Source organism: Schistocerca serialis, chromosome 5, assembly GCF_023864345.2.
Source record: "Schistocerca serialis cubense isolate TAMUIC-IGC-003099 chromosome 5, iqSchSeri2.2, whole genome shotgun sequence".
Lineage (NCBI taxonomy): Eukaryota > Metazoa > Arthropoda > Insecta > Orthoptera > Acrididae > Schistocerca > Schistocerca serialis.
In genome coordinates, this window is record NC_064642.1 from 61399070 (window position 1) to 61414355 (window position 15286).

At 46.0% G+C, this 15286-nt stretch overlaps 1 pseudogene; it reads left to right on the top strand.

Annotated features, from left to right (window-relative positions):
* The first annotated feature begins 891 nt into the window (after positions 1–891).
* On the top strand, positions 892–1009 carry LOC126482435 (5S ribosomal RNA; annotated as a pseudogene).
* Positions 1010–15286: the final 14277 nt, after the last annotated feature.

A 15286-nucleotide genomic window follows, 5' to 3' on the forward strand; every position in this document is an offset into this window, starting at 1 on the left:
AGTCTTGGTCCGGCACACAGTTTTAATCTGCCAGGAAGTTTCATATCAGCGCACACTCCGCTGCAGAGTGAAAATCTCATTCTGATTTTAAGATGTCTGCCAAATAAAAATAAACGCCTTAAAGCCAAACTAAAAAAGGCACAAGCGTTGATCTCTTGAGTTACAACAGTGAGAGAGTATTGCGTTGTAGACTTGGACTACGTTTCTGCTGAACGGTAGAGTTCACTTGCGGCTTTCAGCAGAGCAGGAGGTGCCACTTTCGCTGACCAATTTCGTAGCAAATGATGTTCGGTAAAACTTCACACGGGGTCGCTTCTCTCTTCGTCAACGTAACAACAGCTTATACAGATAAACTTAAGTCGCTGAGAGCTGAGTACACTGCTTAGTGGAATGCAAAAAAATTAATATGTGTAGCCTCACCGCCAGATGATATGGTGCTGTTATAAACACTAAGATAAGAGCGTAACAAGTTGTTTGGAATGCACAGCGTGTTACACTGAGAAGCTAACGCGCCTCAGTCTCTGCCTCCCAATCTCTGATACTCACTTCAAGAAATGTGGAAGCCACTAAACAAACCATAAGCATAAACTTCCTGTCAGCGTCGATATTCATCAGAACGCTATATTCGAGTTGAGGTACTGTGACTTCCTGCGTCGTAAAAGAGCGTTAATGGCTCGATTAGTCTTCCAGATGGCCGCTGAAACTGTATGCGTGCGTGCGAGCGTTTGTGTGTGTGTGTACGATGAGCGCAATTGCATGCCAGCAACGGGAAAGACTTCCGTTGACCTAACCTACAACCCAGACCGTTAGTTTTGGCATCGGCACAGAGGTCAACGACTCTGTAGTGTTCATCGCTGCGGTAATTATTTTTCTACATACATAACGCTATATGGCAACGGCCTTGCCGCATTGCATACACCGGTTCCCGTCAGATCACTGAAGTTAAGCGCTGTCGGGCGTGGCCGGCATTTGGATGGGTGACCACACGGGCCGCCATGCGCTGTTGCCATTTTTTGGGGTGCACTCAGCCTCGTGACGCCAACTGAGGAGCTACTCGACCAAGTATTTGTGGCTCCGGTCAAAGAAAACCATCATAACGACCGGGAGAGCGGTGTGCTGACCACACGCCCCTTCTATCCGCATCCTCACTGAGGATGACACGGCGGTCGGATGGTCCCGATGGGCCACTTGTGACCTGAAGACGGAGTGCTAACGCTATATACGTATGTATACTTCTCTATGTAATATACTACGGTACAAAACTCTGTATCTACTTAACACGGCAGTAAGTCCACTTTATGGTATTTTCACTCGTTAAGTTGTGCGTTCCATTGCCTTGAGTGCCGTGCTTCCCATTAGTACTCATTTTCTGACAAGACCTGTGAATATTATACGACCACAAATGAAAACTGATGTCAGAATACTGGGAAGCAAATGTTTTAATTTTTTCCAAGAGAGACTCATCACGACATCGATTAAGCTTGCTTGCTTTGTTAAGAGCACATCCTTTCACAGCTCCAGCCCACGTTGCGATGAAAGTACAGGCGGAAGCTCTTAGACTCTCTACAGGAGAAATAAAATGACAAGAATGTACGGAACCTTTCATAATTTATTCCATGTCTTGGACCCTTTTGTTATAATAAATAAACAAACACCGTCCAGATCACGACTTTTTATTTACCGACAACCGGTTTCAGTCTTCGCTGCAGATCATCTTTAAATCTGGCGCCAAAAAGTGCCATTTGTCGACGTTGTGTGAAATTAATATAAAAGCCGAGGGTGTGGTGGGGAAAAAGAAAAAAAATCGTACAGTCGTGTAGTCGGGGCCGTACCTAAAGGTGATCTGATTCGCAGACCGAAACCAGATGTCGGTGAATAAAAAGTAGTGTATTTTTTTTTAGTAGTGTACATTGTTAAATTTGCCGAGAACTGCTCGAAGAAATACTGCAACAAATAAATTGAGAAGCTAAGAACGCGTATTCGAGGACGTTATTTCTTAGTCATTTTTAGTCATTGAAAGTTTTAATTGCCTACAATCGCTCTGATATTCCATTGGACCAGAGTAAACTCTAAAAAACTGCAGAAGAACAATGTTTCTCCTCACCTTGAACGGTGTAACTCTGCGAACAGTTATGTTATACTGCGCTTCGCTGGCTTGAAGGGGAAGGGAAGTCAACGTCGCGAATGGTTTAAATATGGTCACAAACGATTCCTTCCCGCTTATCTTTAAAATGTAAGCTTCCACTCCACCTATGTCCTTTCTTTTCCTTTAAATTAATGCTAGGAATCCGTTTGAGAATCTCTATAAAATAACTAGTTTTGTTTTACCACGGTTCATAACTACCTAAGTTGCGCCAAACCTTTGGGCTCACGGTTATACAGGTGGTAAAGGATCCTAAACCGAACACTTTAGTTAAGAATGTAGCACTCGAAATGAATATAAAGTTTAATATTTACCTGACAAATTTAAGGCATTGCAATAACTTAAGCTAATAACAACTGTTTCCAAGTGATTGCCATCAGCCACAGTGCTTGTGTTGGAACAATAATCCATTGAGCTTAGGTGTGGATAAAAAGTCGCCTGTTCACAGTGCTTGTACACGGCCTCCGTCGTAGCGGTATAGTTGTTGCTCTCAAGTGAGCATATTGCATCCTTTGAAGTGTGCGTTTTATGAGCAAACTCACCGGTGTTTATGATGAGTCTTCATTCATTCCCGGCATCTCCTCAAGTTGCACTGCTGCAACAACTGTTTGTCAACAAACTTGGCCGTCTCTCAGAGACCTGAAAGATCTTGTTTCTACCTACGCCAGTAACTTTCTTCCAATTATGATTAAGCCTGCTGCGGAACTTCCTTCTGTAGATGGGTCCTGCTTTTCGGGCACTGTTTCTGTGGTGTCACCGCCAGACACCACACTTGCTAGGTGGTAGCCTTTAAATCGGCCGCGGTCCATTAGTATACGCCGGACCCGCGTGTCGCCACTGTCAGTGATAGCAGACCGAGCGCCACCACACGGCAGGTCTAGAGAGACTTACTAGCACTCGGCCCAGTTGTACAGCCTACTTTGACAGAGATGGATCACTGACAACTACGCTCTCATTTGCCGAGACGATAGTTACCATAGCTTTCAGCTAAGTCATTTGCTACGACCTAGCAAGGCGCCATAGCATTTGATATTATTATATAAAGCATGTGCAATCAAGAGCGATGTTCTACAATTATGAATTAAAGTTAAGTATTCCAGAAGCTATGTACTATTTTTGGCTACTATAATTCCTTGTCATTTTCCAAACCTCACGCCAGCCTGCATTAAATTAATACCTGCAAGTTCCTGTAATAAATAATGCTCCACCTTCGAGAACCCCTCACGGAACTGCAAAGAGTGAGGTACTCCACTGCGGACATATTATATAAGCAATGTATATTTTTTTAGGTTGTGTCATCAGAGAAACATTAGCGGTCTACTAACACGTGCCCCATTTGCATTGTGCATGCAAGACTTCGTACTGCCTAAGAGAGTAATTTGGGTCAGCTGGTTCCAAAACTCAAAATTCTCAATTTACGGTCCTCTACAGCCTCTTGGGACACGTTGCGTACGTATCTTGTTTTAGAACGTTGATCAGTGACCTGCAGTTAAAGCTGAATCCTCGCATTGGTTCAAATGGCTCTGAGCACTATGCGACTTAACTTCTGAGGTCATCAGTCGCCTAGAACTAAGAACTAATTAAACCTAACTAACGTAAGGACATCACACACATCCATGCCCGAGGCAGGATTCGAACCTGCGACCGTAGCGGTCACGCGGTTCCAGACTGAAGCGCCTTTAACCGCACGGCCACACCGGCCGGCTGGATCCTCGCATTGTTGTACACCCAGATTCAGTGTGGTCTAGAGGGATCTCCATAGACGTACACTATGTGATCAAAAGTATCCGGACACCTGGCTGAAAATGACTTACAAGTTCGTGGCGCCCTCTATCGGTAATGCTGGAATTCAGTATGATGTTGGCCACCCTTATTAGACTTGATGACAGCTTCCACTCTCGCAGGCATACGTTCAATCAGGTGCTGGAGGGCTTCTTGGGAATGGCAGGCCATTTTTCACGGAGTGCTGCCTGAAGAGAGCTATCGATGTCGGTCAGTGAGGCCTGGTAAGAAGTAGGTCTTCAAAAACATCCCAAAGGTGTTCTGTAGGACTCGGGTCAGGACTCTGCGCAGGCCAGTCCCTTACAGGGATGTTATTGTCGTGTAACCACTCCGCCACAGGCCGTGCATTATGAACAGGGGCTCGATCGTGTTCAAAGATGCAATCGCCATCCCCGAATTGCTCTTCAACAATGGGAAGCAAGAGGGTGCTTAAAACATCAATGTAGGCCTGTGCTGTGATAGTGCCATGCAAAACAATTAGGGGTGTACGCCCCTTCTATGAAAAACACAACCACACCATAGCACCACCGCTGGCAGATGATGTTCACCGGGCATTCAACATACCCACACCCTGCCATCGGATCGCCACATTGTGTACCGTGATACGTCACTCCACACAACGTTTTTCCACTGTTCAGTAGTCCAATGTTTACGCTTCTTACACCAAGCGAGGCGTCGTTTGGCATTTACCGGCGTGATGTGTGGCGTATGAGCAGCCGCTCGACCATGAAATCCAAGTTTTCTCACCTCCCGCCTAACTGTCATAGTACTTGCAGTGGATCCTGATGCAGTTCGGAATTCCTGTGTGACGGTCTCGGTAGTCTGACTATTACACATTACGACCCTCTTCAACTGTCGGCGGTCCTGTCAGTCAACAGACGAGGACGGCCAGTACGCTTTTGTGCTGTACGTGTCGCTTCATATTTCCACTTTAGTATCACATCGGAAACAGTGGACCTAGGGATGTTTAGGAGTGTGCAAATCTCGCGTACAGACGTATGACACAAGTGACACCCAATCACCTGACCACGTTCAGAGTACGTGAGTTCCGCCGAGCGCACCATTCTGCTCTCTCATGATGTCTAATGACTACTGAGGTCGCTGATATGGAGTACCTGGGAGTAGGTGTCATCAGAATTCGCGTAATATGAAAAATGTGTGTTTTGGGGGTTGTCCGGATGCTTTTGATCACATAGTGTATGGCTCTGAGCACTATGGGACTTAACATCTGAGGTCATCAGTCCCCTAGAACTTAGAAGTACACACATCCAGGATTCGAACCTGCGACCGTAGCGGTCGCGCGGTTGTAGACTGTAGCGCCTAGAACCGCTCGGCCACACCGGCCGGCCCGCAATTACATTGTTCGCCCAAAATACAGAGATACGTCCGATCACATTAGAGGCATACTTACTACTACTACTTCAGTCTGCAGTAATAACCATATTCCAAAGGGTTTACAGTTTTTCTTCACAAATGAATTTCTGTTTATTTCGATTATTATTTCATAAATAAATACGAGAAATAAACATAGTAAGGAATACAGGATTCCGTAATTAATAATAGAAATGTTAAGTATGCTAAATAATTCGTAATTTCAAATGCTTCTAAAAAAATAATTTTAACTGCACATTCCGAGATGGTCATTATCAGTTGTAACATCGAGAATAAAGTAATTCCTTTTCATAAATTTTAGCTCGAAATGTAACATATTGTGTGTGAAATTATATGAAAGTTTTCAGAAAAGCAGCTGAGATAATATTGACCTGAATGAGATTTTCACTCCGCAGCGGAGTGTGCGCTGATATGAAACTTCCTGACAGATTAAAACTGTGTGCCGGACCGAGACTCGAGCTCGGGACCTTTGCCTTTCGCGGGCAAGTGCTCTACCAACTAAGCTACCCAAGCACGACTCGCGACCCGTCCTCACAGCTTCAATTCTGCCAGTACCTCGTCTCTTACCTTCCAAACTTCACAGAAGCTCTCCTGCGAACAGGTCACGAGTTCGAGTCTTGGTGCGGAACACAGTTTTAATCTGTCAGGAAGTTTCAGTATTGACGTGTTCAGAATTCGAAAAATAGAACTGGTATCGACAACTGCTGTTGAGGAAAAGTAATGTTAGAGAAGTATGTGCCGTTACAGTGTCAAGTTCTGTGTGCTGGTAAGTCTCGGATCCAGTAACAATTCTGGTCTGGTAGTCAGCTAGCTCGTATTTTGTTCACTGAACGACAGTGCTGAACTCTATCTAACACCTTCCGGAAGTCGAGGAACGCGTCCTTTGGCTGCGGCGCCCTGAATCTCGAGGACGGACAGAGCAACGTGTGGCGCGTCGCTGTCTGGACCGACGCTCCTTCCCCAGCGCCGCGCGCGGCTGTCGGTCCCCTGCTTCCTGGCCTTGCAGTGGCGCCGGCAGGTGCGGCCCGCTGGAGAGCTGCGGCGAGTCGGCCAGCGGGCAGCGCAGGTGTGGCGGGTCCGCGGCGCGCATAGCAGAGGCCGCGGAGCCTGTGGGCGCCCGCGCTCTGAGTTACCGCTAGCCGGCCGGGCGCCAGCGCCAGCGTGGGGTCACGCCGGGTCGCTGCGGGTCGCGCCGTTCCTTCACTTGCGTATCACGAGCAGCTGCCTCGCCACAACCCTGTGCGTGTGTCCCGGTCTGACAAGGGGACGCCACGGCGTTCGGAGAACGGATTCACTTCAAGCTCCGAGGACAAGATAATGTGCACGTAGTAAGGCGTGCTAGTTTGGTGATTTCGTGAAAATCGCAAGGGAAGTTTTACGCGTCAGTAATGTACTGCTGCGTTACGGCCCTGAGCGCGAGCTGGCGGCGGCTATGCGGTTAGCGTTCAGGCTCCATAATCGGTCGCTCCCTCAAAATGGTTCAAATGGCTCTGAGCACTATGGGACTCAACTGCTGTGGTCATAAGTCCCCTAGAACTTAGAACTACTTAAACCTAACTAACCTAAGGACAGCACACAACACCCAGCCATCACGAGGCAGAGAAAATCCCTGACCCCGCCGGGAATCGAACCCGGGAACCCGGGCGTGGGAAGCGAGAACGCTACCGCACGACCACGAGATGCGGGCGGTCGCTCCCTCGATCGACACCCGCTCGTGTTTATTATTATTATTATTATTTTCGATTATTCCCATTTAAGAGAGCGTTTGAACTTGAATTCCTTTATGATGATTGTTTATGTTTTTTATGAGCCCAAATTTTCTTCATGTGTTCACTGTGTTGTTTCTTTCGCTCCGCTGTCCATTTGCATCCTGGTCTCTTCTGTGGTGTGGTGTCAAATTTATGTTTCCTGAATTCTGTTCTATTTTCTGCATCGTTTACTGTTATGTGTGCTTGTCTGAGGTCCTCTTCAACTTCTTTTATCCATTTTGTTTTTCCCCTGCCTGAGTTGATGACTTTAAGAATTCGCTTTGAAATTCTGTTTTCATTCATCCTGTGGAGATGTCCGTAGAACTGCATTCTTGTTTTTCTTATTGTATCCCTAATATTGTCTGTGTATACATATTGGTCTCTTCTTCCAGATTCCTTGCTCTTGTATCGGGCCAAAAATTTTCCTGAGAATTTTCCTTTCTTGTTTCTCTATTTCTTTGATTTTAGTTTGCCCACCTATTTGTGTTGTTTCAGATGCATACAGTTCCTCCGGAAATACGACAGTGTTGTAGTGCCTCAATTTTGCGTTAATGGATATGGACTTTTTGTTATAATAGTTCCACGTAAGTTTATATGCTTTCTGTAGTTTTTTTATTCTTTCCTCATTGGCCTTTAGGTTGATCCCTCATGGCTGGATGATTTCTCCCAGGTACTTAAAATGTGGTACTTGTACAATTTTCCCATGGGTTGTCACAATAGGCAATTTGTCTTGTGGCACTCTTTCTATGTACTGGGTTTTCTCATATGAGATTTGCAGGCCAGTTCTTTGTGCAATTTCGTGTAACTTCTCTATGGCGTTAGTGGCTTCTTTTCTATTATTTGTGAGGATTGAAAGGTCATCCGCAAAAGCTAAACACTTCACATTGAATCTATTATCTTTTCTAATGCCAATTTGGATTCCTTTGACTTCTTTTTCCCATGTCCTGATAATTTTTTCAAGAATGATATTAAAGAGTAATGGTGAAAGTCCGTCACCCCGTCGCACTCCAGTTTGGATTAAAAAAAAAAAATGGTTCAAATGGCTCTGAGCACTATGGGACTCAACTGCTGAGGTCATTAGTCCCCTAGAACTTAGAACTAGTTAAACCTAACTAACCTAAGGACATCACAAACATCCATGCCCGAGGCAGGATTCGAACCTGCGACCGTAGCGGTCTGGCGGTTCCAGACTGCAGCGCCTTTAACCGCACGGCCACTTCGCCCGGCAGTTTGGATTTCAAATGCTTCCGAGATATCCCCCATAAATTTAACCTTGGAGACTGTGTAAGTTAATGTTTCCCGCTCGTGTTTATTTTATTTATTTTTTATTTATATTATTTTCAACACTAGTCACACATATTAGATTTCAAAGTTAATATGATGAAAAGACACCTGTATTTGCATGAACTTTCATTGTATTTCTAGTGTTATTCGACTGTTTGCTAAATTTTATTATCACAACAAATGTTAATATTTACGATACCACTATTGACGAGCAAACGACCAAACCCATAAAGTTTCCCTCAAAATGTGTGCCTGTCGTTATTTTCCAAAAACCCTTATATCCGCAATGGTGTAAGGTTATATTATGTTATGTTAACCGTGGACCTAGAAACGACGGAGAGGCTCCGTCCCCGCCGCAGCCGCAGTGGTCCACAACGCCATGACGACTATTGCAGTCCAGTTCACCCCTCCGCTGCCCCACACCGAACCCAGGGTTATTGTGCGGTTCGGCCCCCAGTGGACCCCCAAGGGAACGTCTCACACCAGACGAGTGTAACCCCTATGTTTGCGTGGTAGAGTAATGGTGGTGTACGCGTACATGGAGAACTTGTTTGCGCAGCAATCGCCGAGGCGGATTAAGAAGAACCAGCCCGCATTTGCCTAGGCAGATGGAAAACCGCCTAAAAACCATCCACAGACTGGCCGGCTCACCGTACCTCCACACAAATCCGCCGGGCGGATTCGTGCCGGGGACCAGGCGCTCCTTCCCAGTCCGGAAAACCGTGCGTTAGACCGCTCGGCCAACCGGGCTGGTGTAATGTACTGGAACTGCTTTGAACCTGGTCGCTTCGATGTGCAGGCGCAGGTTTCGGGGACTAGAGACAGGCTTGGAAAGCTAAAGTCAAACATCGATAAATAAAGGTGTAAATAACTTTTATTCAGTAGTACAATGAGTTAAAACAGAATATGACGGTAATGTAGGAATAATCGTCGGATGTGCTTTTGACATTACACGTTGAAAGATGATACTTTTCCATACAGACGCCGAAAACATGAATGAATATGTGGAATGAATTCAGTTTTCCCCCGTGCACAACAAATTTAAGATTTTATAAAGAAAAACAAAGCTGTTCGACATTTCCAAAAATTTTTGTTTCTTCCGACAGTTTGCAACCAAACCAGACGTGACGCAACATTTGCATAAATATCGATGCCCAAAATTGACGGTGTGCGATTGAATGCATTTTAATAGCATCTTCATGAGAAGGAATTTTTCGTTCGTTTTCAATCAAATGTCAATAAGTTTGAAGGCGCTTGATAAAGCTTGAACTTGCCTACACAAACAAAAGTCGCATGATATTTGTTGTAATGACAAAAATTAGTAAACAGTCAAATACATCGGAAATTCAAGAGAAGGTCATGCAAATACACGTGTCATTTCATCATGCTAGCCGGCCCTTGTGGCTGAGCGGTTCTAGGCGCTTCAGTCTGCAACCGCGCGACCGCTACGGACGCAGGTTCGATTCCTGCCTCGGGCATGGATGTGTGTGATGTCCTTAGGTTAGTTAGGTTTAAGTAGTTCTAAGTTGTAGGCGACTGATGACCTTAGAAGTTAAGTCCCATGGTGCTCAGAGCTATTTGAACCATTTTCATCGTGCTACCTTTCCCTCAATATAATATGTACGAAATAATACGACTAGCGTTGAAAATATATAAATTAAAAAAAGATGAACAGAACTCAATCCAGCGAGCGACCGATTACGGAGCTGGAACGTTACGCTAATGACGGCCGCCTAATACGTGCTCAGGGTCGCAAAGCACCGGTACATCACTGAAGCGTAGACCTTCTCTTACGATGTTCTCGAAACGGCCTCTGCAGTACGCCTTACTTTTTGCACATTATATTGTCCTAATGGACTATCAAAAGTGCACAAAGTCTGAAGTAAATCCGTCATCCGAACGTCGCGGCCTCCTCTTCTCACAAGGGAACCTCCCCATCGCACCCCCCTCAGATTTAGTTATAAGTTGGCACAGTGGATAGGCCTTGAAACACTGGACACAGATCAATCGAGAAAACAGGAAGAAATTGTGTAGAACTATGAAAAAAATAAGCAAAATATACTAACTGAGTAGCCCATGCGCAAGATAGGCAACATCAAGGATAGTGTTAAATCAGGAGCGTCGTGGTCCCGTGGTTAGCGTGAGCAGCTGCGGAACGAGAGGTCGTGGGTTCAAGTCTTCCCTCGAGAGAACAGTTCAATATTTTTATTTTGAAACAGTTATTATCTGTCCGTCCGTGCGTCCGATGCGAGGTAACTGCGCCGAGGTATGGGGACGCTACACCTAAACAAACATCGAAACACACAACGTCAGTCGACTACAGCGCACGGAAGAGAGAGTATTCCTGCTAACGAGGCTCCCTGGCTGGCAGTTGACTGTTCGCTACTTTGGACGAGAGTGCATTAAATACGTGAGATGTATTCCGTGGGCAATATGAATCCAGCAAAACACAGACACTAAACTTATTACAGTGAACAGAGACGTCATTGAACGAACGTACAGATCATAACTTTGCGAAAATAAAGAAAGTAAACTTTTTACTCGAGGGAAGACTTGAACCAAAGACGTCTCGTTCCGCAGCTGCTCACGCTAACCACGGGACTACCGCGCTCCTGAGTTCACGTTATCCTTGATGTTGCCTATCTTGCGCATGGACTACTCAGTTTGTATATTTTGCTTATTTTTTTCATAGTTTCACACAACTTCTTCCTGTTTTCTCGATTGATCTGTGTTCAGTTTTTCAAGGCCCATCCACTGTGCCAACTTATAACTAAATCTGAGAGGGGTGCGATGGGGAGCTTCCCATGTCAGCAGGAGGTCAGCTCTCGCAGGCGTGGTGAGCGTCCTTGAACACTTCACGAGCGGCACGCCAGCGACCATCTTTGTCCCCTCTGTTGTTCCATCGTATCATGGAAACCGTCTCAGAGTTCAAAATGGTTCAAATGCCTCTGAGCACTATGGGACTTAACTTCTGAGGTCATCAGTCCCCTAGAACTCTGAACTACTTAAACCTAACTAACCTAAGGACATCACACACATCCATGCCTGAGGCAGGATTCGAGCCTGCGACCGTAGCGGTCGTGCGGTTCCAGACTGTAGTGCCTAGAACCGCTCGGCCACCCCGCCCGGCAGGTGGCGCAGTGGTTAGACACTGGACTCGCGTTCGGGAGGACGACGGTTCAATCCCGCGTCCGGCCATCCTGATTTAGGTTTTCCGTGATTTCCCTAAATCACTCCAGGCAAATGCCGGGATGGTTCCTCTGAAAGGGCACGGCCGCCTTCCTTCCACATCCTTCCCTAAACCGATGAGACCGATGACCACGCTGTCTGGTCTCCTTCCCCAAACAATCAACCAACCAACCAGCCATTTGAACCACCCCGCCCGGCTCGTCACAGGGGATCTATGTAAATACTACATAGTCCGTATGCACTACCTATTATGTTAAAAAAACATCTCGCATAAAAACGGGATTTTTCCGGCGCCCATACCTGGCTTTCTATGGGTGTCAGAAAGGCAGGGTCAAGTGGTTATGCTACTTATGTGTAAATGTCATCATTTCATGTACTACATATGCACTGCTGCAACAATAAATCGTGAGTGAATTGGAAACCCCAAAAAGGGTGTACTAATTTTTTCCGATACTGCGTTGCCTACGTCGTTCAAAGAACCCCTCATCAAATTTTGCATCAGTTGTAGAATAGCAGCGGGAAGCCAACTGCGGTGGCAGAGTGTATTACACGAGCCGCAGCACGCCCGCTGCCTGCTTGCGCTACACCAGTGTGGGGTAAGCGGCGGATACGTGGAGCCCGCAGTTGCGGCAGCGCGGCCGACCCGGTTGCGGGTGGGAAAGACTCGCCACCGAGGCGCGATGTGGCCGGGTGAGGCGAGGTGAGGCGAGGTGAGGTGAGGCGGTACCGTTGCTGGGAGCTGGGAGCTGTCCGCGGGAAGATGGGCGCCGCTGCCACAGCTTGCTGAAAATAGCGGCGGAGTGGCGCCGGTCTGGTCCCGCTAACTGGGGCCGGGCGCAAGCACAGATGCCGAAACCAGTCTCCAAAAACTCCAAATTAGTCACAGTTTGGAATTATGTTTTCCTGGAGACACATGCTTCTCAATTTGTCTTCCTTAGGGATAGAAGCTGGAGCAATGAATTGAAATTTGTGACACGGCCGGGACATGAGGTCAAGTCTCTTGCTTACTAGGCAGAAACGTTGCCCATTCATCTACATCTACATCCATACTCCGCAAGCCACCTGACGCTGTGTGGCGGAGGGTACCTTGAGTACCTCTATCGGTTCTCCCTTCTATTCCAGTCTCGTATTGTTCGTGGAAAGAAAGATTGTCGGTTTGCCTCTGTGTGGGCTCTAACCTCTCTGATTTTATCGTCATGGTCTCTTCGCGAGATATACGTAGGAGGGAGCAATATACTGCTTGAGTCCTCGGTGAAGGTATGTTCTCGAAACTTCAACAAAAGCCCGTACCGAGCTACTGAGCGTCTCTCCTGCAGAGTCTTCCACTGGAGTTCATCTATCATCTCCGTAACGCTTTCGCGATTACTAAATGATCCTGTAACGAAGCGCTCTGCTCTCCGTTGGATCTTCTCTATCTCTTCTATCAACCCTGTGTTGTACGGATCCCACACCGGTGAGCAGTATTCAAGCAATGGGCGAACAAGTGTACTGTAGCCTACTTCCTTTGTTTTCGGATTGCATTTCCTTCGGATTCTTCCAATGAATCTCAGTCTGGCATCTGCTTTACCGACGATCAACTTTATATGATTATTCCCTTTCAAATCACTCCTAGTGCGTACTCCCAGATAATTTATGGAATTAACTGCTTCCAGTTCCTGACCTGCTATACTGTAGCTAAATGATAAGGCATCTTTCTTTCTCTGTGTTCGCAGCACATTACACTTGTCTACATTGAGATTCAATTGCCATTCCCTGCACCATGTGCCAACTCGTTGCAGATACTCCTGTATTTCAGTACAATTTTCCATTGTTACAACCTCTCAATATACTGCAGCATCATCCACAAAAAGACTTAGTGAACTCCCGATGTTATCCACAAGGTCATTTATATATATTGTGAATAGCAACGGTCCTACGACACTCCCCTGCGGCACACCTGAAATCACTCTTACTTCGGAAGACTTCTCTCCATTGAGAATGACATGCTGCGTTCTGTTATCTAGGAACACTTCAATCCAATCACACAATTGGTCTGATAGTCCATATGCTCTTACTATGTTCATTAAACGACTGTGGGGAACTGTATCGAACGCCTTGCGGAAGTCAAGAAACACGGCATCTACCTGGGAACCCGTGTCTATGGCCCTCTGAGTCTCGTGGACGAATAGCGCGAGCTGGGTTTCACACGATCGTCTTTTTCGAAACCCACGCTGATTCCTACAAAGTCGATTTCTAGTCTCCTGAAATTGAAGGTCGTGTTAAGGAGGACGCTGGACGAAGGCAGTCAGTGCAGGGGTGCTGGCCACATTGCTGTGGTGGTGTAAAGGTTAGTATATCTGACAAGTAAGCAGGAGACCTTCGTTCAAGCCCTTGGTGTACCACGTATTTTAATTCATTGTTTCAGCTTCTACCCTTCGCCAGAGTTTGATTTTAAAAGGTTTTTATTGGCGTAGACTCAGTCATAAACAGTACTGCAACTGTATTAACATTTTTCTAGAAGTGCCCCATTTTAAATTTTAACAAAAATAATTTTTACAAGAGGGATTCCTTTGCATAAATATTTGCCTATACAATTTATACATTCTGTCAAACGTTCGAACCAATTCTGAAAACATTTTTCCCACTCCACGTTTAGTGCTTCAAAAACACGGCTGTGGCGAGTTCAACAGCTTGAGATGATGTAAATGTCTATCGAAGGAAAAGGGACCGATAAGAAGTCGTCACGTGACAAATCAGGTTTAGTACCCGTAGTGAGACATTAATCCCACGTTTTCCTCCATCGTATAATCACTTATTGTTAGGTGTGATAAGTGACACCTAGCACTGTCATCACGAAGAAAATACGACGTTTTCCGTTATTTCTCCTCACTTCAGCGATTTCTTGTGCCAAAAAGAAAGAATGAAAAAAATATATCTTTCAGCGTTAACTCTTCTTCGATCCTCTAAAGCAGTGCTCGTGAAATTCTTTTCCTCAGCAGCCAAAACTAACACTGTTGGACTAGTACTTTATGAATCCCCAATAGTAAGGATGCAATAAATTGGCTTCCAGCCCCCAAGTATTGAACGTTTTCGGCACCATCCGCAACACTCCATGTCGACTGTTCCTTGTTTCAGACTCCTGTCACCCTCAGAGCTGTGACCCCGCAATACTGATGTGTTGTCTATGTGAAAGGATGGTTAACTGATTAGTAACACTAGTTGCACATACATTTAAATACATTTAGTGAGCGCCATATGAGGCACGTTGTTGGAGACTGGTATGGTATGGCGGCCTCGTTGTAGGTGGCACAAAAACCAACAGTCTCAGGTATGCAGAAGAGACTCTGATGAAAGCAACAGACAAACATCAACTTCCAATCATGCGAAGGCTGACCGAACCAAACAGAGAATATGGCCTTGAAATCAATAACACAAATATCAAAGTGATGTTTGTAGATCGCCCTACTGACAACAGACCTGAACACACGGGAACTGCTGTCTACAAGGTCGTCAGCTGCTTCGAGTGTTTACGATTTGTTGTCAGAGACACTGGAGATTGCGAGCCTGACGTCCGTAGGCGCATTTCGATTGCGACAATTTCTACAGCAAAACTTTCTCGCATCTGGAAGGACAACTGTGTCACTGGCAGGATAAAGCTCAGCCCCGACCGCACTCCAATCTTCCCAGTCAGCAGAAACTTGGACGACAGAGACGGTGGATCGTCACAGGATTGATGCTCTGGAAATCTGGTGCTGTAGTGGATCACTTC